The 20,440-nt window shown below is 37.6% G+C and overlaps 1 pseudogene; it reads right to left on the bottom strand.

Moving 5' to 3' along the window:
* Positions 1-4,925: 4,925 nt before the first annotated feature.
* On the bottom strand, positions 4,926-5,632 carry LOC110222256 (large ribosomal subunit protein uL11 pseudogene; annotated as a pseudogene).
* Between the last annotated feature and the right edge of the window lie 14,808 nt (positions 5,633-20,440).

The raw sequence follows: 20,440 nt of genomic DNA, 5'->3' as shown, positions 1-20,440 counted from the left end.
GTAAGTGTCTGAGGCTGGATTTGAACTCTGTTTCCTGACTAAGTGTAGTGCTCTCTATCTCCTGGGTCACCTCAATGCCTCTAGAAAGCTGAAAAAAAGGAGGTGGTGGGACTGGTGTGGAGAGGAGGTATTAGACAAGGAAGTATTGTAGAAAAAGTCTAGGACAGTTCACAGTGCAGCCAGGAAAGGAATAAAGACATGGCTGGCTCCTGAAAATGGAGGTTCAGGGAGGAATCAGCCAATCAGAGAGATGCCTCAGGGGTGGAGTGTACTTCCAACATGTAAAATCCAGGGGTGAATTGAGCTTCAGGGTAAAGAGGTATCTGGATATTGTAGAGAAAGTCTGGGGAGGAATGAAACAGTGGCATATCTTCACTGAGAGGTTTTCTTATAAAACATTCTCTAGGGAGCTAAAATTACAGGTCTCTCCATTGCAGCTTACATAGATATAATTTCAAAATGCTTTAAAGAGATAACCCCATGATTGTATAAAACTTTTAAGTTTGTTCCATATGTTTCAATGTCATAATGAAAATCTTTTAGTCTTTTCTTTAAGGAGGCATGGAAGGGAAAATTGAGTTTATGTTCCAGTTTCCAAAACAGCAAAATCTAGCATAATGTTCTTTTTCTTTCTTGCATAAGTCAATAAATATAGACCAGACTTCTTTTGTCTTGGAAATCTCATTTCTTATAGTTGTGTATTTGCTTTCCATGAGGCAGGTAGGTGGCACACTGGATAAAGCACTAGGTTTGGAGTCAGGAAGACCTGAGCTCAAATCCAGCCTCAGAAACTTTCTAGCTATGTGATCTTGGACAAGTCACTTAACCTGTTTGCCAGTGGAAAGGAGAGGGCAAAGCACTCCAGTACCTTTGTTAAGAAAACTCCCATTCCCTGGGCAAGTCAAGTAACTTTGCCTAGCCAAAAACACCAAAAAGACAAAACCAAAAAAAAAAAACCAACCCATGGACAGAGGTCCATGGGGTCACGAAGAGTCAGACATGACTGAAATGAATGAACAACAATAAATTCTCCCAGTCAGGGAGACTTCTCTCTGTAGGTGATGTGGACCATGCACATTCTTGCTTCAGTACTTCTCCTCATGCCATTTCCCTCACTGGAATAGCTTCTTCACTTCTGGGTATGATCCAAATCTTACCAATCCTTCACTGTACAGTCCAAGTTACATTTCCCTCTTAAGACTCCATCTCATGCTGCTTTCTCTCATCTCTAAATTCCTACTCTGCTTTTTAAATCAGTGCTACACACTTTGGAATGTTTATGTGTGCATGTGTATACTTGTATAAATACGTGTGTATGCACACACATTTGTGTACATCTAGATGCAGTACTCATACACACATACCATGTGTATTTATATATGTGTATGATAATAATAGCCATCAACTAACACTATAAAGTGCTTACTATGTGCCAGGCCTTGTGCTAAATTCTTTACAATTATTGTTTCATTTGATCCTCACAACAACCGTAGAAGGTAGGTGCTATTATTATCATCTCCATTTTACAGACGAGGAAGCTGAGACAAATAGAGATTAAATGACTTGCCCATGATCACAAAGCTAGTAAGTGCCTGGGGTCAGATTTGAACTCAGGTCTTCCTGACTCCAGGATCAGTACTTTATATACTGCACCACCTAACTCTATTTATGTATGTGTGTAGACATATATCTACAGATATAGCTCTATCTATGTTTATATGTATGCATGTATGTATATCTATCTCTCTACCCATCCATCTACATATCTAGCTATCATTTTTAAAGCAAGTCCAGAGACACGATGGAGATGAATTCCCATTAATGTCTACTAATGACTTTCTCTTCTTCCTCTAGTGTTCTCTGTCCATGTATCTCTCTCTCTCTCTGTGTCTCTGTCTCTGTCTCTCTCTGTCTCTCTCTCTCTTTTTTTATGGTGTGGCAGTTGAGGTTAAGTGAGTTGCCCAGAGTCACATAGCTACTGAGTGTTATGTGTCTGAGGCTGGATTTGAACTTAGGTCCTCCTGACTCCAAGGCCAGTGCTCTATCCACTGTGCCAACCAGTTGCCACCATAGAAGAATGCTTGTGGAACAAATTCTTTTTTTTTTTTTGGCTAGGCAATGGGGTTAAGTGACTTGCCCAGGGTCACGCAGCTAGTAAGTATTATGTGTCTGAGGCCGGATTTGAACTCAGGTCCTCCTGAATCCAGGGCCACTGCTCTATCCACTGCACCCCTTAGCTGCCCCTGGAACAAACTCAGTAAGACCATTACTCAGATTATCACAACTCAGTAGCTCCATTAAATAGATTTGTAGTATCATTATCAGCGTTCTTTACATCAATCAATAGTCATGTCTCCCTTTACAAATGCAGCAATATGTAAAACTTCTCAGGCTTAAGGAAGCTAGGTTATACATACATACATATACATACATATCTATATATCTCATTTATATGTCAAAGATATCAAACACTGCTTTGTGTAGCTGAAACCCAGATCATTTGGATGCAATTTCCTTTCTTGCAAGCAATGCACTGTTGCCCATTTATATGCTTTCACTGAATCTTCCTGTCACTCTTATTACACTTAGCAGCCTTTCTGATCAATTAATGGCTAGTTAATTTCTGACTCAAAAAAGCTTAGAAAGAAGCTCCTATGAAAGACTTCATCCTAGGCTGGTCTAGAAGCAGAAGAAAATCAAGAAAGCATCCTAAGTTGTAAAAATATTTTCTTAGCAGAAAAATAGTTTCTTAGCAGAAATTATCAGTTGGGACCTAGGATTTCGTCTGTGGTGTGGATTTCAACTCCCATTGTGGAAACTCCCTCTACCAAAGCCAATCAGCAGCTTAGTTTTAGAGAGTTGCCTGGGGCATGGAGAAGTTAAGTGACTTGTCCTTGGTCACACACCTCCTTAACATATCAGAGCCAGGACTTAACTGAGGTCTTCTTGCCATCAAGGACAATCTGCTACTCATCACAACTTGTTGTGCCTCATTTTATACTCCAATTATTTTGTGTCTTGCATCCTCAACAAAATTACAGACTTTTTGAGGCAAGGAACATATTATACCATTTTTCTTATCCCTTATTGTACATAGAGTGGTGCTATTGCTAGGATTAGGTGTTCAAAAATTTTGATTGTTATTCAAAGCCTAGGCTGATGTTTTCCTTAACTCTTTTAAGTTTTGTTTTTTTCATAAATACACACTATGAAGAGGGAGGTATGTTTCAGTATCTCCTCTCTATGATCTTCATTGATATTTCTATTAGTGAGCTTTTTATTTACATTGATACAATCATTATGTGTATTGTTCTTTTAGATTTGCTTATTCACTCCATCAATTTGTTTATTAGAAAGATTTTCAAAATATAGAAAGACTAGTCTCCCGTAAGGAATAGATAGTACCTTAACCTCTTTAGGGTCCTGAGCCCCTGGTTAATTACCAAATTGTCCATCATCCTGATGGCTGACTCTAGAGATATTACTAGTGTGTTAAAGACTACTCTTTCATTGGTCTTCCCCATAAAAAATTCATTCTGACTCTAGTAAGTGAAATTAATTGACCTTTGATTTGTATGAGATATGGAAGACCAGTATTTTGTTACAAACAAAATTTAATGAAGCTTACTACTATCAGTCCTGTGAAAGCTTTATGATACAAATACATTGAAATAAGACAAAATGGAAGTAGAAATGACTAACGTATTAGTTCCTGTAAAAACTGCTAACACATTGAAGGAGATAAAAGTATTGACTCTTGACCCGGTTAAGCCTGTCAATGTATATGCATGTTGAAAAGTTCACAGCAAAAAGACTTACAGAGTAAGAGCTCATTGCACTTTCTGAAGTCAAGGATAGCTCAAAATAGTTATCTTTCTTCCAATTCTTGAATCTGCCTCAGGGGACCTTATTTACTGTACAGACAGCATAACGATCACCATATATGTCAATAAAATGTTATGAGCATTAATGAATTTCCATGGCTCCCTTATTGCGATTTGCTTACTTGCAGCTGACTAAAAAATATCAGCCCCTTTCTGGAGCTAGAAGATGATTCTTTCCACCAGCAGTTGAATACATAAGCCCTACTGAGCTCTTGTTGTGACCTAGTGTAAGTTTGCCCTGTCTGACTTCACTAATGGCAGAGGGATCAGGAAGGGGTGGACACCATTGAAACCCTGCAGGGGAATGAGGAATGAGCCATCTGGACCTCCAGCTGAGGCCAATTGGATCCAGACAAGAGCTACCAGCAGGAATGAACTGGACCTGGAAGAGGGCCATCGCTGTCTAAGGAAGTGGGTTGGCCTTGAACACAGAATGTTATGGTCTTCTCAGATATGAGGAACTTAGAAGACAACTTTTGTCAGGGGTCCCAGTGGGGACAGGGTATATTATAATTATTAACTTTTACTGAAGACCAAAAAGATGCCTAGTGCTATTAAAAATATAAAAACATTCTTGGTTTCTACCCAGGAAATCATACCACAGTGCCTTACTGGCACTTTTAGATAAAAGTGGCAACCTGGGGCCTTTTCTATGTTCTCTCTCTTTGAATTTTTTTTTTTAGCACTGTGGAAAGTTTACTTTACTTGACACAATGAGACCAATCTTCTCTTTTAGTTCCAAATGTCTGGGTTCTCCTTAAAAAAATCTCCCCATTGAAGTCTCTGCTCTTACTGCCTTAAAAAAATGTTTCACTGATACTCCTTTCTTAAAAAAAAAAATCACCATTCCTCTGTTTCTTCACAATGACTTCCCCTGCACTACAAAAGAACCCACCAAACGAGTACAACCAAGAAAACCAAACCAACCCACTGACCATGTTTGAAAATGTCTTCCTCTTTTCTCACTCATTCTCCACCCACTTTTTTCTCCCATTGTTGTTGTCAAATGTTAATTTAGTTCAAGAGTATCCTTTATAGCTTTTAATTTGCTGGGCATTCCATAGCACCATTACTGATGTCATCAATGACATCATGAGGATGCCTGCCATCAATATTGCAGCCCCACAGACTGGGCTGTTCCAAGTATCTCTTTAATGGTTCCAGAGAGGTCTCTTGCCAAGAATTGGTGCCTCATCTGTCAAGCAATGTTGACAATTTCATTGAGAGTGATGTTTCCATTGTGTTTAATATTTTTCTGCTTCTTTGTCTCCTGAGGAGGTTCCTTTAGGGCTTTGATGATCAAGGATGAGGCAGAAGGGACAACCTCAATCTGGGCCTGTCTGTTCTGAATGGTAAGTTTCATTGTGATCCTTAGCCCTTTCCAATCACCGGTTGCCTTGGCAATGTCATCACCAACCCTTTTGGGAGACAAACCCAAGGGACCAAGTTTGGGGGCCAGAGCTGATGTGGCACCAACTTCACCACCATTGCACCTTAAAAACACAACTTTAATTTCATTAGGGTCAAACCTGGGAAGGATGGTGGCGATGAAGGTGGAGGCTTGGCCTGGATGCTGTGGGGTTGCTGCCAGTGTCGGATGAACCCGGATTTGGGACAACAGAAAGAAGTTGCACCTTCACCACCATGAGCTGGGAGCCAAACAAGTTCTACTCACTTTCTCTTAGTGAAGCAGGAAGCAAGAGACATGCTTCTGTCATCAAGAAGTCATGACTAGTCACTGCATTCATTGATCAAAGATTTGAAGACTTCTAGTGTTATTTTCCTTTACATTATTGCTCCCAAGTTCTTAATCATGCTAGTTTGACTCCTGTTTTAAAGGAAACAAAACAAACAACACTGATTATGTCACCTGCAACATTTCAAGTAGAATCTAAAATTATTTAGTAATCTCTCTCCACTTGCTGGTTAATACCCACATAGTTTAGTAGAATTATAACTCATCTTAATATGTCATAAACATACCATTCTTACAAAAATGCTTCATAAATTAAGGTTTAATTATAAAAGATCAAAAAGGAACACTAAAAACACCTCTCTTTTAGAATGTAGATTCTTTGGAGACTGGATACCTTGTGTATCCTCAATGTCTCACATGTCATTGGAACTTAATAAATGCTTCTTGAATTGAGTTGATGGGGTTTAGTCAATTCTCTGGATTTGAAGACTGAATACTTTCTGGAATTTTGTTCAAGATAAGTGATTTCTATGGGGGCATAATGAAGGTAAATTATGAATTTAAATTTAGTTTAGGATTTAGGCCAAAGGTAATCAATGCCTACTCTTCACAATCATCATAATGGTTTGTGCTGCGGCAGAATGATTTGGTAGCTACAGGGCAACTCTGCACGGGGAGGTATCAACAGGAACAAAATTCGGAATTGTAATTGTCACTGTACAACACCGAAATAAATGGTTAGAAAGTAAAAAGTACAGACAATAAATTGATTTTTTCTTTGGTAGATGCTACAGAAAACACAGTTCTATTGATCTTTTTTTCCCCTCTCTCACTGAATCAACCTGTTTTTTTTGTCATTGCATAGACCCTGATTTAGAGACACAAGAGGCCATGCACACTTTTATACTCTGCACTCTTGAGTACTAAGCTTCTTTGCATCCTAACTCCCCAACTGAAAAGACATTATGTTGGCAAATATAAACAGGAGTTTCTTCTTTTACCTGAATACTTGAAACATTCCTGTATATCAAGATACTTAAAGTTGGCAGGAACGTTAGAGAGCATCTAATCTCACTTCCTCAGTCAGTTACAGCAAATTTTTATCTGTAGCAATAGCAAATGGGAATTGCATAGATACTGAAGTCTTGTCTTAGTCAAGCATCTTAAGCTTCTCCCCATTAGCTAGACTAATAGAAAGCTAAGTGAACTGATTTTGGCTTCATTTTTAAAAATTCCTTTTTTCATTCATTTTTGGAGTTGCTACTTAAGGAGTGAAAGGGCAGTCAGAAAATAAAGGAAGAGAGGAAAAAGTGAACATGTTACTTAGAAAATCAATCCTCGGAAAACCAACCCTTCAATAATAGGAAGTTCATTCAAGAAGCCTAAAGCAAGTTAATAAAAGCAAAAGATAACTGGCATGCACAGTGTCTATACATGCAAAAACAAATAATGTAGCAACAAATGATTTTAAAAGGAAAAAAATAACTAATAGGGGAATTAAATGGTATTGTAATAGACTATATTTCATTGAAACAACTGTTTAGTACTGGAACATATCATGATGCTAAATTGGAAATAAAGGCTAATAAGTTTCAGTCAACCCATGAAATTATACTGCAAATATTCATTATTTTTTGAAGCCACCTATTGACAACCCTTTGCCTACAGAAAGCATTACACACCCTAGTCACCGTGGAGTACAATCACTGTGTTTCAGATTATAAATTCATCACCATTGCTCATAAGCCCATGGCAACGTTTCAAGTAATGCTTAGCTATATGAATAATCATACAGATTTTCTTTTGTGTATATTTATGTGTATGTATGTGAGGATCATTGCTTGATCTAAAGCAATGTGAACAGTCCAGAAATGTCAGTTTGGCACATAACGCTAACATTTTACTTTTTTTTTTTTTCGTGATAGAGCACAGAACACCTGGTGACAGGTGAAGCCAAAAGAAAACTCTGAGCACATCTGCAAAACAAGTCTGTCTAAGAAACATCAGCTTTATACATGGACATGTCCCAGTTAGCCATATTCAAAATCACTGAATTTCTGAGATGGAGGAGGCATCATCTATTTCAATCTATGTCTACATAAAAACTACTCTTTACATTATGCCTGACAATTCATCATTCATCTTTCAATTGAAGACCTCCAAGGAGGGGAAATTTCTGAAGCAGCCTGCTCTTTTTTATTCATTCATTCATTTGATATTTGTAGTTGTTAGATACAGAAAGGTAAAAAGCATTCAAGAAAGTCATCTTGAAGTCAGCTTAAAATTTACAATTGAAGACTCCTAAGCAGCAGATTAATTTCCATATACTTTCCCACAGTTTTGTATAATTGCTAATTTCAGTGCATTAAGGCCATATTTGTGCTAGTGTTTAACACTGGCTTTCTGGAAAAAAAAATAAAGTATACACAGCAATGCACTTTTAAGCTTAATCTCTATTATTACCATTTTATCCATCACTTTATCAAGTCTAGACAACTGACAAAAAAACCCCTCAAACCCTAATTTGTAGTGTTTGACAATTCCCAAGGTGTAAATGCTCACAATGAAAATTTAACAAGAGGCTCTTGGGACCTGACTCCAGTGCAGCACTGATTGGGGCCTAAGGATACTTTAAAAGGAAGGTGGATGTAAAGCAAGGTGATGTAAAATAAAATATGATGGTTGGGGAATATTTAGAACACTTGAATTCCACTTCTGGTTTGACCAATTACTAGTTATGGGATGGGACCATTTATCCTTTCTTGACCTGCAAATCACTTACCTATAGAATGTGTTTGTCAATTAAAAAGTGGTATAAAAATATAAGTTGTTATTTTCATCCCAAAGGAATGTACTTTTTTAGTCAGTCAGCAAGCATTTTAAAAAATCATTTATTTTTAATTTTCAACATTCACTTCCATAAAATTTTGAGTTCTAAATTTTCTCTCTCTCCCTCCACTCCCTCCCCCCAAGATGGTGTGCAATCTGATATAGGCTATACATTCATATTAAATATATTTTCACATTAGTTATGTTGTAAAGAAGAATTAAGAGAGAAGCCATGTGGGAGAAACCATGAGAAAGAAGAAACAGAGAGAGAGAGAGAGAGAGAGAGAGAGAGAGAGAGAGAGAGAGAGAGAGAGAGAGAGAGAGAAAGCAAATAGTATGCTACAATCTGCATTCAGACCCTTTTTCTTTTTCTGGGTGTAGATAGCATTTTCTATCATGAGTCTTTTGGAACTGTCTTAAATCCTTGCATTGTTGAGAAGAGCTAAATTTATCAAAGTTAGTCATTGCACAATGTTTCAGCAAGCATTTATTAAGAGCTTACTATATACAAGTTATTGTGCTAAGTACTCAACATACAAAGACAAAAAACAATCTTTACCCTGAAGGAGCTTATATTTTAATGGGTGAGATAACATGTAAATCACTAGCTACATATAAGATATTAAAAAAAGTCATTGAAAGGCAGTCTAATTGAGGAAGGCATTAACACAAGGTTGGGGGACAAGGCCATATATGGCCTTCTAGGTCCTCAAGGTCAGCCCTTTGACTGAATCCAAACTTAACAGAACAAATCCTCTTCATAAAAAGATTTGTTCTGTAAAACTTGGACTCAGTCAAAAGGCTGCACCCAAGGAACTAGAAGGCCGCATGTGGCCTTGAGGCTGCAGGTTCCCCATTCCTGCACTAGCAGTTTGAGGGACAGGTAGAGCTAAGGATGGAGAGCCAGGCATGGGGAACAGCCAATGCAAAGGCACAGAGATAGGAGATAGAGCATCACATAGGGGGAATAGAAAGTAGGCAGCATGCTGACTACATAGAAAAGGATGAAATATAAGAAGACTACAAGGGTAGGAAGAAGTGGCCAGGTTATAAAGAACTTTAAATGTGCAACAGAGGAATTTATATGTGATCCCAGTGGTAATAGAGAGCCACTAGAACTCATTTAGTGTGGAGTGGGAGGAGTGACATAAAAAAAAAATCACCCATGTGGGTAAATGGAGGATGATTTGGAGTAGGGAGAGGTTTGAGGCAGGGAAATAAGTTTGAAAGATATTGAAACAGTCTAGTAAAGAAATTATTTGAGTCTGAACTAGGGTTGTGGATATATTAGTGGAGAAAAGAAGATGCATATGAGAGATATTGTGAGAGTGGAAACAAGATTTTTGTAATAAACTGGCTTGTGGAGTGAAGTAAAAGGAAAGAATTGAGGATAACACCAAAGTTGTAACTTGGGTGTACAGGAGGATGATGGTGCCCTCAAGAGTAATAGGGAAGTTAGGAAGAGAAGAAAGGAAAGACAATGAGTTCTGTTTTGTTCATGCTGAATTCGAGATCTTCAAAAGGCAATTGAAGATACAAGATTGTGACTCAGAGAAACTAAGGCTGGATATATAGATTTGGCAATTATCTGCACAGAGATGATAATTGAACTTCTGGGAGCTGATGTGATCATCAAGTGATACAGCTTAGAAAAAAAGAGAAGAGGTCCAGGGCAGAGGTTTGGGGGATACCCAAAATTAGTAAGTATGACATAAAGAATCAGCAAAAGAGACTGAGATGTAGTTGGACAGACAGAAGAACCAGGAGGAGGAATGCCACAAAGATTTAAAAAGGAGAGAGTATCCAGGAGGAGACAGTGATCAGTACTGACAAAGATTGCAAAGAAGTTAAGAAAGATGAGGATTTGAGAAGATGACATTAGATTGGGCCATGGAAAAGATCATTCATTAGTAACTTTGGGGAGCTCAATTTCAATTGAGCAATGACGTAAGAAGCCAGATTGCAGGGAATTTAGAAGACAGAGGACAAAAAGTATTGAGGGACCTAGCACCAACAATCCTTTTAAGAAAGTTTAGCCAAGGGGCAGCTAGATGGCGCAGTGGATAGAGCTCTGGCCCTGAAGTCAAGAGGACCTGAGTTCAAATCCAGTCTCAGACCAAACACTTGACACTTACTAGCTGTGTGACCCTGGGCAAGTTACTTAATCCCAATTGCCTAAGAAAAATAATAAAAATTTTGAAAAAAGAAAGTTTAACCAGGAAGGGGAGGAGACAAAATGATAAGTGGTAGGATCAAGTTGAGAATTTTTAAGGATGGGCAAACATGGGAGTATTTGCAGGTAGGAGAGAAGAATATAAGGAGAGAGAGAGAGAGAGAGAGAGAGAGAGAGTGAGTGAGAGAGAATGAGACAGAAAGAGAGAGATGGCAGTGAGGGCAACCTGAGAAGTCAGGGCCACCTCACAGTTATTGAATGTGGCATAAATGAAGGATACTGAGAAGGAGCAGCCTGACAAATATGGGAAGAATCAGCAGTGTTATGAAACCAGAAAGGAGAGACTATACAGGACATCCAACTGAGAATCAACACTTATTTAATCTTATCTTTTAAAATGTTTTATTGATGCTGTGCTTGCAACACTTTTTACTTCCCAATACCCACTCCATTTCAAGAGAAGCTTCTTTTTGAGGGGGTGGGGTGGGGAGGCCAATATGCGATTTCATTGATGCAGAGAGCACCCAGGTCAAGAGACTTCTTCTACCAATGCAGATCATGAACTGTTCTGCAATTTATAGTCTTAAAAAGCAACCCAGGGATACTTAGGGTCCTCTCTTAAACAACAATCACCAAACAACAACAGCAAACACTCCACAACTGAAAGAAACAAGCCAACAGAGAAACCAAAATTAAAAACTTGCAACTGAAACGAAAAACTTGCGTCACAATCTACACCCATATTCTATTACTTCTTTACCAAGAGCAGGAAAGTGTTCATTATGAATTCTTAAGAGCCAGGATTAGACATTGTCATTTGAATTCTGATGCCTTTTAGTGTCATTAAACTTCTTTTGAGAAAGACAACTTCAACTGTTACTTTTTGGTTATGTTGGGACTATACAGATTTATCCCATTTGTTTGAGAAAATTCTATTTTTTTTCATCATAGAGTCTGGTTGAATACCATATGTTCCAGTGCTGACAGAGAATAGATTAGATGATTCTCCAGTGTAACAAGGACTTCATTGAAGTGAACTGATAAATCAGATTTGATTAAAACAAAGCAAACTTTGGTCTAAGCAGAGATATCTGGTTACACAGGATTTCTATTTACCAGTAAGACAAACACATTTCAGAAGTCAGCATATTTTCAAAGAGAATCTGAAACATTTCCAGTGAAAATATTATTAAATGTTTTTAGATTTCTGACTTACACTTACTGGGTCAATACAAACTTAATAAATCCTCAAATTTCTTTTATTCTGCAGGAAAATCTTGGAAGTTCTTTTGTCTGATACTTTGTAAATTTTTTCAGTCATGTAAAACAAGAACATTTATATGTTAGAGTTAGAAAATGAAAAAGCAAAAAAAATCCAATACTCAGAAAAAAATGCACATCTAGCTGAATCATATTCTGCTTTTCTCATTGTTACTGAAGACATTTAAAGAGCATTTGATGACTAAAATATGAGGACAACAAACTAAAAATTGAGAAGATTGGTCAAAATTTCTACAAGAAATTATTATCTCCTTTAGTGACATTAGAATCACCACGTTCAGATTTTAATGTCACGATCTCCAGTGAGCTGCATGAGGAAGCAAAAATAGCACATTGAAAAAAAGAAAAAAGAAAAACCAAAGATGGAAAGAGCTGAAAGTCTAGACCAAGTACACACAGGAGTGGTCCACCATAGAGCCCACACAATTTTGAAGGTGTTGAGGGATCAGTACTCAGGACATTTGAAAGATAGGAAGATATACGATAGTTGGAAAAAAAGCACATGGCTCAAGGTATGTTCTCTATTGTCCAAGAAAAAAAGCGATAGACAAAATAGTGATAACTAGTAAACTATTTGTCTATTGTCTTATCTCTATAAAGTCTTGATGAGAATAATCTAAATATATATTGAGTACATATTCCTTTGAGAAAGCAAAAGGAAAATTTTCATAAATAATATTCTACAGCAGATTATATCTTTATAGCTTTACAGTGGACTGAAAGGCATGGAGAATTTAAGAACCCATACGTGCTTATTGTTTGTTAACTATAACACACATCCATATTTAATTTGGTTGAACTAAATGCTATCTTAAAGCCTTTTTTTCAAGTGTGTGTCTACCATACAGATGTTAAGACCATACAAGACTCCTTGAAAGGTACACCAACTTTGTTCAACTTCTTCCTAATTATTAATATCAAAGGAGGTATAAAACAGTGAGCTTACCAAAGGAAGAGGTGCTCCAGATGCTCCCATTTGTGGATGGCATTTATTCACATTGCATCAAGTCCTGGGACTTTTTAGAACCTGCTAAATGAGAATCATAATCTTACAAAGAGTTTGGCCTGTCTAGAAAAGAAACAATTATCCAAGAAATATGATAAAGTCAAAAAAGTCTGGAATTTGAATCATAGGACTTTGGTTTAAATTTGGGCTCTATGACTTACCATCCGTGTGACTTTGGGCAAGTCACTTGACCTCTCTAAACTTCAATTTCTTTATAAAATGAAAATGATGAACTAAGTGTCTTCTATAAAAGAGTGTTAGTGCTAAGATTCTGAGGTCATGAGTTACCGCAATTTTTTCTATTTTTTTTCCTTTTAGACAAAAGTGAACATATATCCACATGAGAAAAAAAAATACTATGATTTATAATTGGATGGACATTCCATCAGCATATATATATATATATATATATATATATATGCACATACATACATACATACATACATACATATATATACACACAACAGATATATGCATATCTGTAAATGTGCACATTTATGTATATTTACAGACATGCATGTATAAATATAAGGGCAGATAGGTGACACAGTGCATAGAATGCTAAGTACAGAATCAGGAAGATGCCTCTTCATGAATTCAAATCTGGCCTCAGACACTTACTAGCTGTGTGACTCTGGGCAATTCACTTAACCCTGTTTTACTCAGTTCCTCAACTATAAAATCAGCTGGAGAAGGAAATGGCAAACCACTGCAGTATTTCTTCCATGAAAATCCCAAATACAGTCATGAAAAGTCAGGTACTGCTGAAAAATGACTGAATGACAAGAAGTGTATATCTCTATATCTATATAGATGGAGAGATAGATATCTTGGACTCACTGCACATGGAGAAAGGACTAAGACTGAAACTGAATAAGAGGAAAAGAATAAAAGATATAAAAAGCCTATATAAAAGGATAAAAGAAAAAGCCTTTGGTGACTTTAATGGCATAAATGAAACAAAAACACCCCTTTTTTGACAATAATATCCTGGTTATTCAATATGGCTAAAAATCGTTCTCCAAATAATAAAATTATTGATCACCCAAAAGATAATGAAGAGATGGATAGTAGATAAAATAGTGAGAAGAATATTACCACTGAAGAACTGTACATGAGAAGTAGTATAATCAGGGAAATGTGTGACAGGTAGAGAAGATATAACAGCCACCCTGGGTCCTACTTCTACCTTTGTAATGTTTTGAGGAAGGCCTTTAGAATGGCAGGTGAAACTCCTGTGGAGGATTTGTAAGAAGAAATGGACAGGGGCAGCTAGGTGGTGCAGTGGATAGAGCTCTGGCCTTGCAGTCAGGAGGACCTGAGTTCAAATCCAGCCTCAGACACTTGATACTTTCTAGCTGTGTGACCCTGGGCAAGTCACTTAACTCCAATTGCCTCACCAAAAAGCAAAAAAAAAAAAGCATGGACAAAAATTACACTAAAATGAGAAAATGTGAGTCGGTTGTGATATTTACCATGGGAAAGACTCCATATTTGATGAGATTACACATCCATGGAAATACTGAAGTATCAAGGTGCTGGGAACACACATACACACGTACATGTACCACACATTAAACAGTAGCTGTTAGGCCATATTCTGGTTGAATTAAATCAAGAATTCTCAGTACCTTAGCACAGAAATAAAAGCGATATTATTCATTTTACTTTTCTTAGCTTTGTCTTAGTGAGGACAGACTTGTGCCCAGTTAATTTGATCAAAGCAGACAGCACATGTCTATCAGGCAGGCTAGTTGTTTTTCTCTGGATGACACATGGAGCTGACCACATGATCAAATTAGCCAGAAAATTGTGCAATTTCTCTTTCATTTTGCTCTGCTTAGATAGAGTTTGAGATAAAATCCAGTTTCCCAGGGACCATGGGAAAAGCAAACAGCAACAGAAATCACAGCTGTCACCACCACCAACAACCAACAAAGACAACAGTGACGACAACGTATCTTAATTCTTATAGTGTGCATTAAGACATATTTTTTTTTCATAAACGTTACCCCATCTGATCCTTACACAAACAATGTCAATTAGGTAAGGCAAGTATTATTACCTCTAATTTTAAAGATAAGCTGAGGCTCAGAGTGGCTACCTGATTTACTTGCTCGATTTCACAAAGTTAACTAGAGAGAACCAAGTTCTTAGCCAAGAATCTTTCTAACAAATGTTTCAACTTAGTGCATTTTTTGACAAAAGCCAACTTACTGCAATTTCTTTACATGTATAAGAACACAGATATAACACATTCGATAGAGAAATAATAACAAAAATCTCACCATAAAACAGGTAAAACTCCTTTACTTTTCCACTAAATTCACCCAATTTTGAAGCCTATACAGGCAGGAGCTCTTCTCTTGTCAGCTGGGAAGAAGTTGAGAAGGGAGTCTTGTAATCTTACTCTAACTCATTTACTTGTACATGTCTGCCTGCCATGACTTTGCTCATAACGTACACTCAATTAAGTTATAGGCTAAAATATTATGTTTGGAACATGTTCTACCTATAAATGGAGTAGCTGGATGCCTATGTATTCACCCCTTCCCTTATCCTTTATTAATATCTTACAAAATTTTAAAAATTCAATCAACAGAAATGTTTTTTATAAATTACTTTGTATAAAACAGCAATAAAAAATGTAACCATCCCTGAGAGAGGTAAGGCATTAAGCTAGTAACATTAAGAGGGAATTAATCCATAACTCTTCCAACATAACAGCAGCTCCCTATAGAATGAGATGCCCAAAATGTGGACTTTGATAGAGGGGAAGAAATGAAGAGAGAAAATTAGAGTTGAGTCACTATTTATGGGGAGATCCTGAAGCAGCATCAAAGTTGGGGGACCTGAAGTACCCAAGGCCAGAATGAGGGCCCTATGCATCTGGAGGGAATTGTCAAGATGGGGGAGGAAAGTCCTGAAAAGGAGACTGTAGGGAAAGATATATGAGGCGATCTTTGCCTAAGTGTGCCTTAAGTGTGATTATGAATGAGAATATATGTAGAGAGCATAGCTAGGGATTGTTGAAACATTTAGAAATATCTGAAGACTTTGAGGATTCAGGTGAAGTGCTAGAGATGGGGGCACCAAACATTGGCTAAGCCCAGGAGTAGCTCAGAAATATAGTCCAGCTATGACCTCAGAAATAACTAGGCACAATACAGACTCACTTATCCTCAAATTTGCCAGCTACCACTGTCAGAGGACTGTAATCTCACTGCTGACTCATTTTCTGATCATCTCAACTTATAGAGTCTCAGATTTCCTACCAGTAAAATGGACTGTCTTAAATATATCATTTAAAGTGATATATATATATATATATATATATATATATATATATATATATATATATATATATATATATATATATATATAAGGAAGGAATCATCTTTGGATCATCTCCGGTATTAATTTTCCATGATATTCTACTCTCTTCCCGTAATGTCCCTGTGCTTCAGTTTCTACATTTGTAAAACAAAGGGCTTGAACTAGATAGTCTTATTTCCCAAAATGAAATAATAATGCATTTTATACAATAATTATTTTAATTTTCATTTTTGGAGTCATCTTTGCTTCTGAGCAGCTCTCTGGATCCCTCATGCCAGTCTTTAGCATAGTCTATAAGTGTACTCCAAATGGGACATATCACGGAAGATAGTCAACAGATTAAAAAGATACCTAATCCCTATCCCTCCTCAGCTCTATATTTATTCCTCAAAGAAACTCCAGGATAAGTGCTGTTTAATCATTTCACTTATCAGGTATCTGGCCAAAAAGTATGGGATGAGATGAGGCAGGAGTAGCATCAGGGTAAGGTTGGCGGCATTCAGAGATGCTGGCACATCACTTTTACATCTGTTTGAGAGAGCCAGCCAAGCCACCTGTTGTATTTCTATCCCCCAGTTCCTCAGGGAGCTGGCTGCTTGAAACTAATAGGTTTTATATTGTTGAAATTTGCAAAGAAGAAAGAACTTACAGGTCACCCAGTTCCTCACCCTAGGGATCACCACCAGATTGTTCCCTACAATATGCCCTTTAATGCAATACAGTGTGATTCTAAGACAGTACCTTCTTTGTCCAACCTCATTTAGAACATTCTAAGGAACAAAGGCTCCTCCCTTATACAGGAGACTAATTCAAAAATCTCATTGCTTACAAGGTCAAGGAGCTTGTCTGATATATCAGCCTACAGAGAGGCTAGGTGTCTTCAACGCCAAGTTCACTTGCAGAACTACCTGTAATCCTGCCTTGTGTCCAACATATGTAGACTCCTGAATGGAGAAGGTGACAATTAGGGTACCCTAGACGACACTTTAACACAATGAGGAGTTTTAATTTTATTCCTGTACTTTAGTTCAGGATACTCCTATCCCAGTTATCTCTCATCTTGTTTTTCATATTCACAGCTATCACTGCACAGGTGTACTGGCTCCATCAGCTTATTTTAAGGACGTCCCTTCCATGATGAGAAGTAGGAGCCAGCTTTGGAGGCAGGAATATCTGAGTTTAGATCCCTCCTCTGACACTATTAATTGTAAGATAATGGGCAAGTTGGGACAGCTAGGTAGTGCAGTGGATAGAGCACCAACCCTGGAGTCAGAAGGACCTAAGTTCAAATCTGGCCTCAGACACTTACTAACTGTGTGACCCTGGGCAAGTCACTTAATCCTAATTGCAAGTTATTCACCTCAATACCCCAGACAGTTCTCTAAGATCTCTATGATTACAGATGAAGGGAACAAATATTTATTAAGTGTCTACTATGTGCCTCACAACAACTGTGCAAGGTAGGTACTATTATTATCTCCATTTTTCCTGATTCAGGAAACTCAGCAGTTAAGCAGTTTACCGAAGGTTACACAGCTAGCAAGTGTCTGAGGCTGGATTTGAACTCAGATTTCCTGACTCCAGATCCAACTTCCATCTTCTGCTTCACCTAGCTGCCTAGCTGTATCAGTGAAAGGAGCTTCCAAACCTGGGGTTCCTGACACCAAGTAATTCACAAATCAACAAGAACAATGACAGCAACACTAACACAAACATCAAAAGGTCATGTGAGAAATGTTGAAACCCATTTTTAGGTTGGATCCCAGGAGAGTACTGAATGAATTAATGATTCTGGATACAAAGGAGAGAAAAACCTTTTCTGCACTCTGCTTCTGCCCAAGTCAAGAGGAGAACTGCTATCCTCAATCGGCCAAAGAGGGACCTCAAAAACAGAGTGGCTGAAGCCCCTAGAGCAGGCATTCTTAAACTTTTTTGCATCGTGGGCCCCTTTGGCAGTCCAGTGAAGCCCACAGAGCCCTCAGAATAATGTTGTAAGATGTAGAAAATAAAATAAGATTACAAAGGAAACCAATGGCCATGCACCAGACCCAAACATTTTGGGCCCCATGGGAGAAGACCTAGCTGCTAACTGCACGGCATAGGTTCTCTAACAGCTGGATATGGAGGCTAGTTCCCAGCTCCTTTTCAGATTTCCTTGCCTTGGAGAGTGAGGCTATTATTATAACTGATCTCAGGTGAGTTATCCGTTGATGCCAATTATTTGAGCTAATTCTGTGTTGTGTAGAAAAACAATTTATTCCATTATAAATACTTACACATAGTTAGTCATGGACAGTAACAGATTTCCGTTTGGACAAAGCACTCCAAAGGATATTATATAAAATGATTGGTCAAAGAGTAATTTTGATTGTGTGGGGTTTGTTGAAAAACATAAAGGCAGAAAAGAAGCCATCCAGAGTTAATTTTATGATTGACATCTTACTGCTTTTACTGCATCCCTTCTTCCAAGAAGCATAAATAACTTGATGGGCATAAATACATCCTAACAATGCTTGTCAAAGGTAAATTAAGGAAGATGTTAACCCATTTCAAAGATGGCACAATGGACTCAGAGTTTAAATAGCTTGTCTAACATCCCAGCCAGAGTCAATACCTGTCCCAGGTCCTGGAGCCCAACAAATGCAGGTGGCTGGGAATTAGACTGTGACACTAACAGCTGTATACTATTTCACTAGCTCCAAAGGGTTCATTTATTAATCCATGTTACCTAGGGACTGTCAGCATTTAAATTACATGGTGTTGGTCTCGTTTTTTAGCTACAGCTTTCAGCATCCCTTATAGCTGTCACTTACTAATGGGTGAGGTGGGGGAAATGCTGATTGCTAAGAGTAAAGTGATTTGTCAGCTTTAGGAGATGTGACTGGTGACCAAGGAGATTTCTTTTTCTTAGGTATAAGCTATAAAATCCATCTGATCCATGCAATTAAAGCTGTTACACTTCATAGCTCTTCTACTAGAAAGCAAACTTTTATTGTCAAACCCATATGATATAGTTAGGGAATAATAAAACCAGTCTGACCACCAGGCATTGCATCATGTCTATTTCCCCAGATCTGTGGAAGCCTAGCACTATCAGAAACAATGACTGGTACAACCAAACAATTGTGTATTTTCTAGTGGACTCCAATCTACTGCTGTCATTTAACATATGTGTGCTTCTGCATCTGTATTACCAGACTGTTAAATCCTTAGAATAATTTATTCAATATTAAGCGAACATTTTTAATAACAATAGCTCACGTTCATTTATACAAATTTGCATATAATTTATAGAAATTGGGGCTTAAAAAGAACTTTTCTCATAGCAACTCCATAAGGTAGGTAGTGCAAATATTATGATCCCCACTTTATAAATGAAGATACTAAGGCTCACAAAGTCAGGCACACATGCAACTGATAGTGTCTAAGCACACTTATTCCAAAGCAGGATTTGAACTTGGGTCTTCCTCCAGGTCTAATGCTGTATCCACTGTGACAGTAGCTGCCTGCATAGATGCCTTCTAATATAAGAACAGTTTTCTTTACATTATACTCTGATGTCTCTCAGAAATAACTTTGCTTCACACTGTAGGTGATCCTCATGAGATAGAGTTGATATGTTAATACTTTGCTTAATCAACAAGTATTTATTGAATGCCAGCTACTTATAGGTCTGTGTCTTCAAGAAACAAATCTGGCATGCATTCGTTTACTTACCCAGTAAACATTTATTGAGTAACTAGTTGGTTTAAAAGTTCAAATGGATAACAGTTCCTGTCAAAACTGCTTTCATTCTACGGGATGTGGGAAAACAAAATGTTAAGTAAGAATAAGATAACTTGAGAAGGGAAACACTGCCCATAGCAGGTGGCACCAGAATTGAAGTTTGAAGAAAATGAAGAATTCTCAGAGAGTGATGTAAGGAGGAACATTCCAACATACAGCACTGCCTTTGTAAAAGCTCAGGGGTGCGACCAAATTAAAAGAATAGTAAACAGGTCAGTTTGACTGGAATGAAGAATATATGAAGATGGGAATATGAAATTAGTCTGGAAAGGTCATTGGTGCCAGATTGTGTAGTACTTTAAATGCCAAGCTGAGGAGTTATATTTTATTTTCAAGGTAACAGGGAGCTACTGAAGTTTCTTGATGTCTAAAGTCTTTTCCAGCTCTGAATATATGATCCAATGATCTTACGAACCTTCTACCATTTCCCAGATTTGCAAAAAATATAT

This window comes from Phascolarctos cinereus, unplaced genomic scaffold (genome assembly GCF_003287225.1).
Source record: "Phascolarctos cinereus isolate Bilbo 61053 unplaced genomic scaffold, phaCin_HiC Scaffold_726;HRSCAF=1367, whole genome shotgun sequence".
Lineage (NCBI taxonomy): Eukaryota > Metazoa > Chordata > Mammalia > Diprotodontia > Phascolarctidae > Phascolarctos > Phascolarctos cinereus.
The sequence above is the reverse complement of the archived record's forward strand: the minus strand, read 5'-3'. Positions and strand labels throughout refer to the sequence as shown.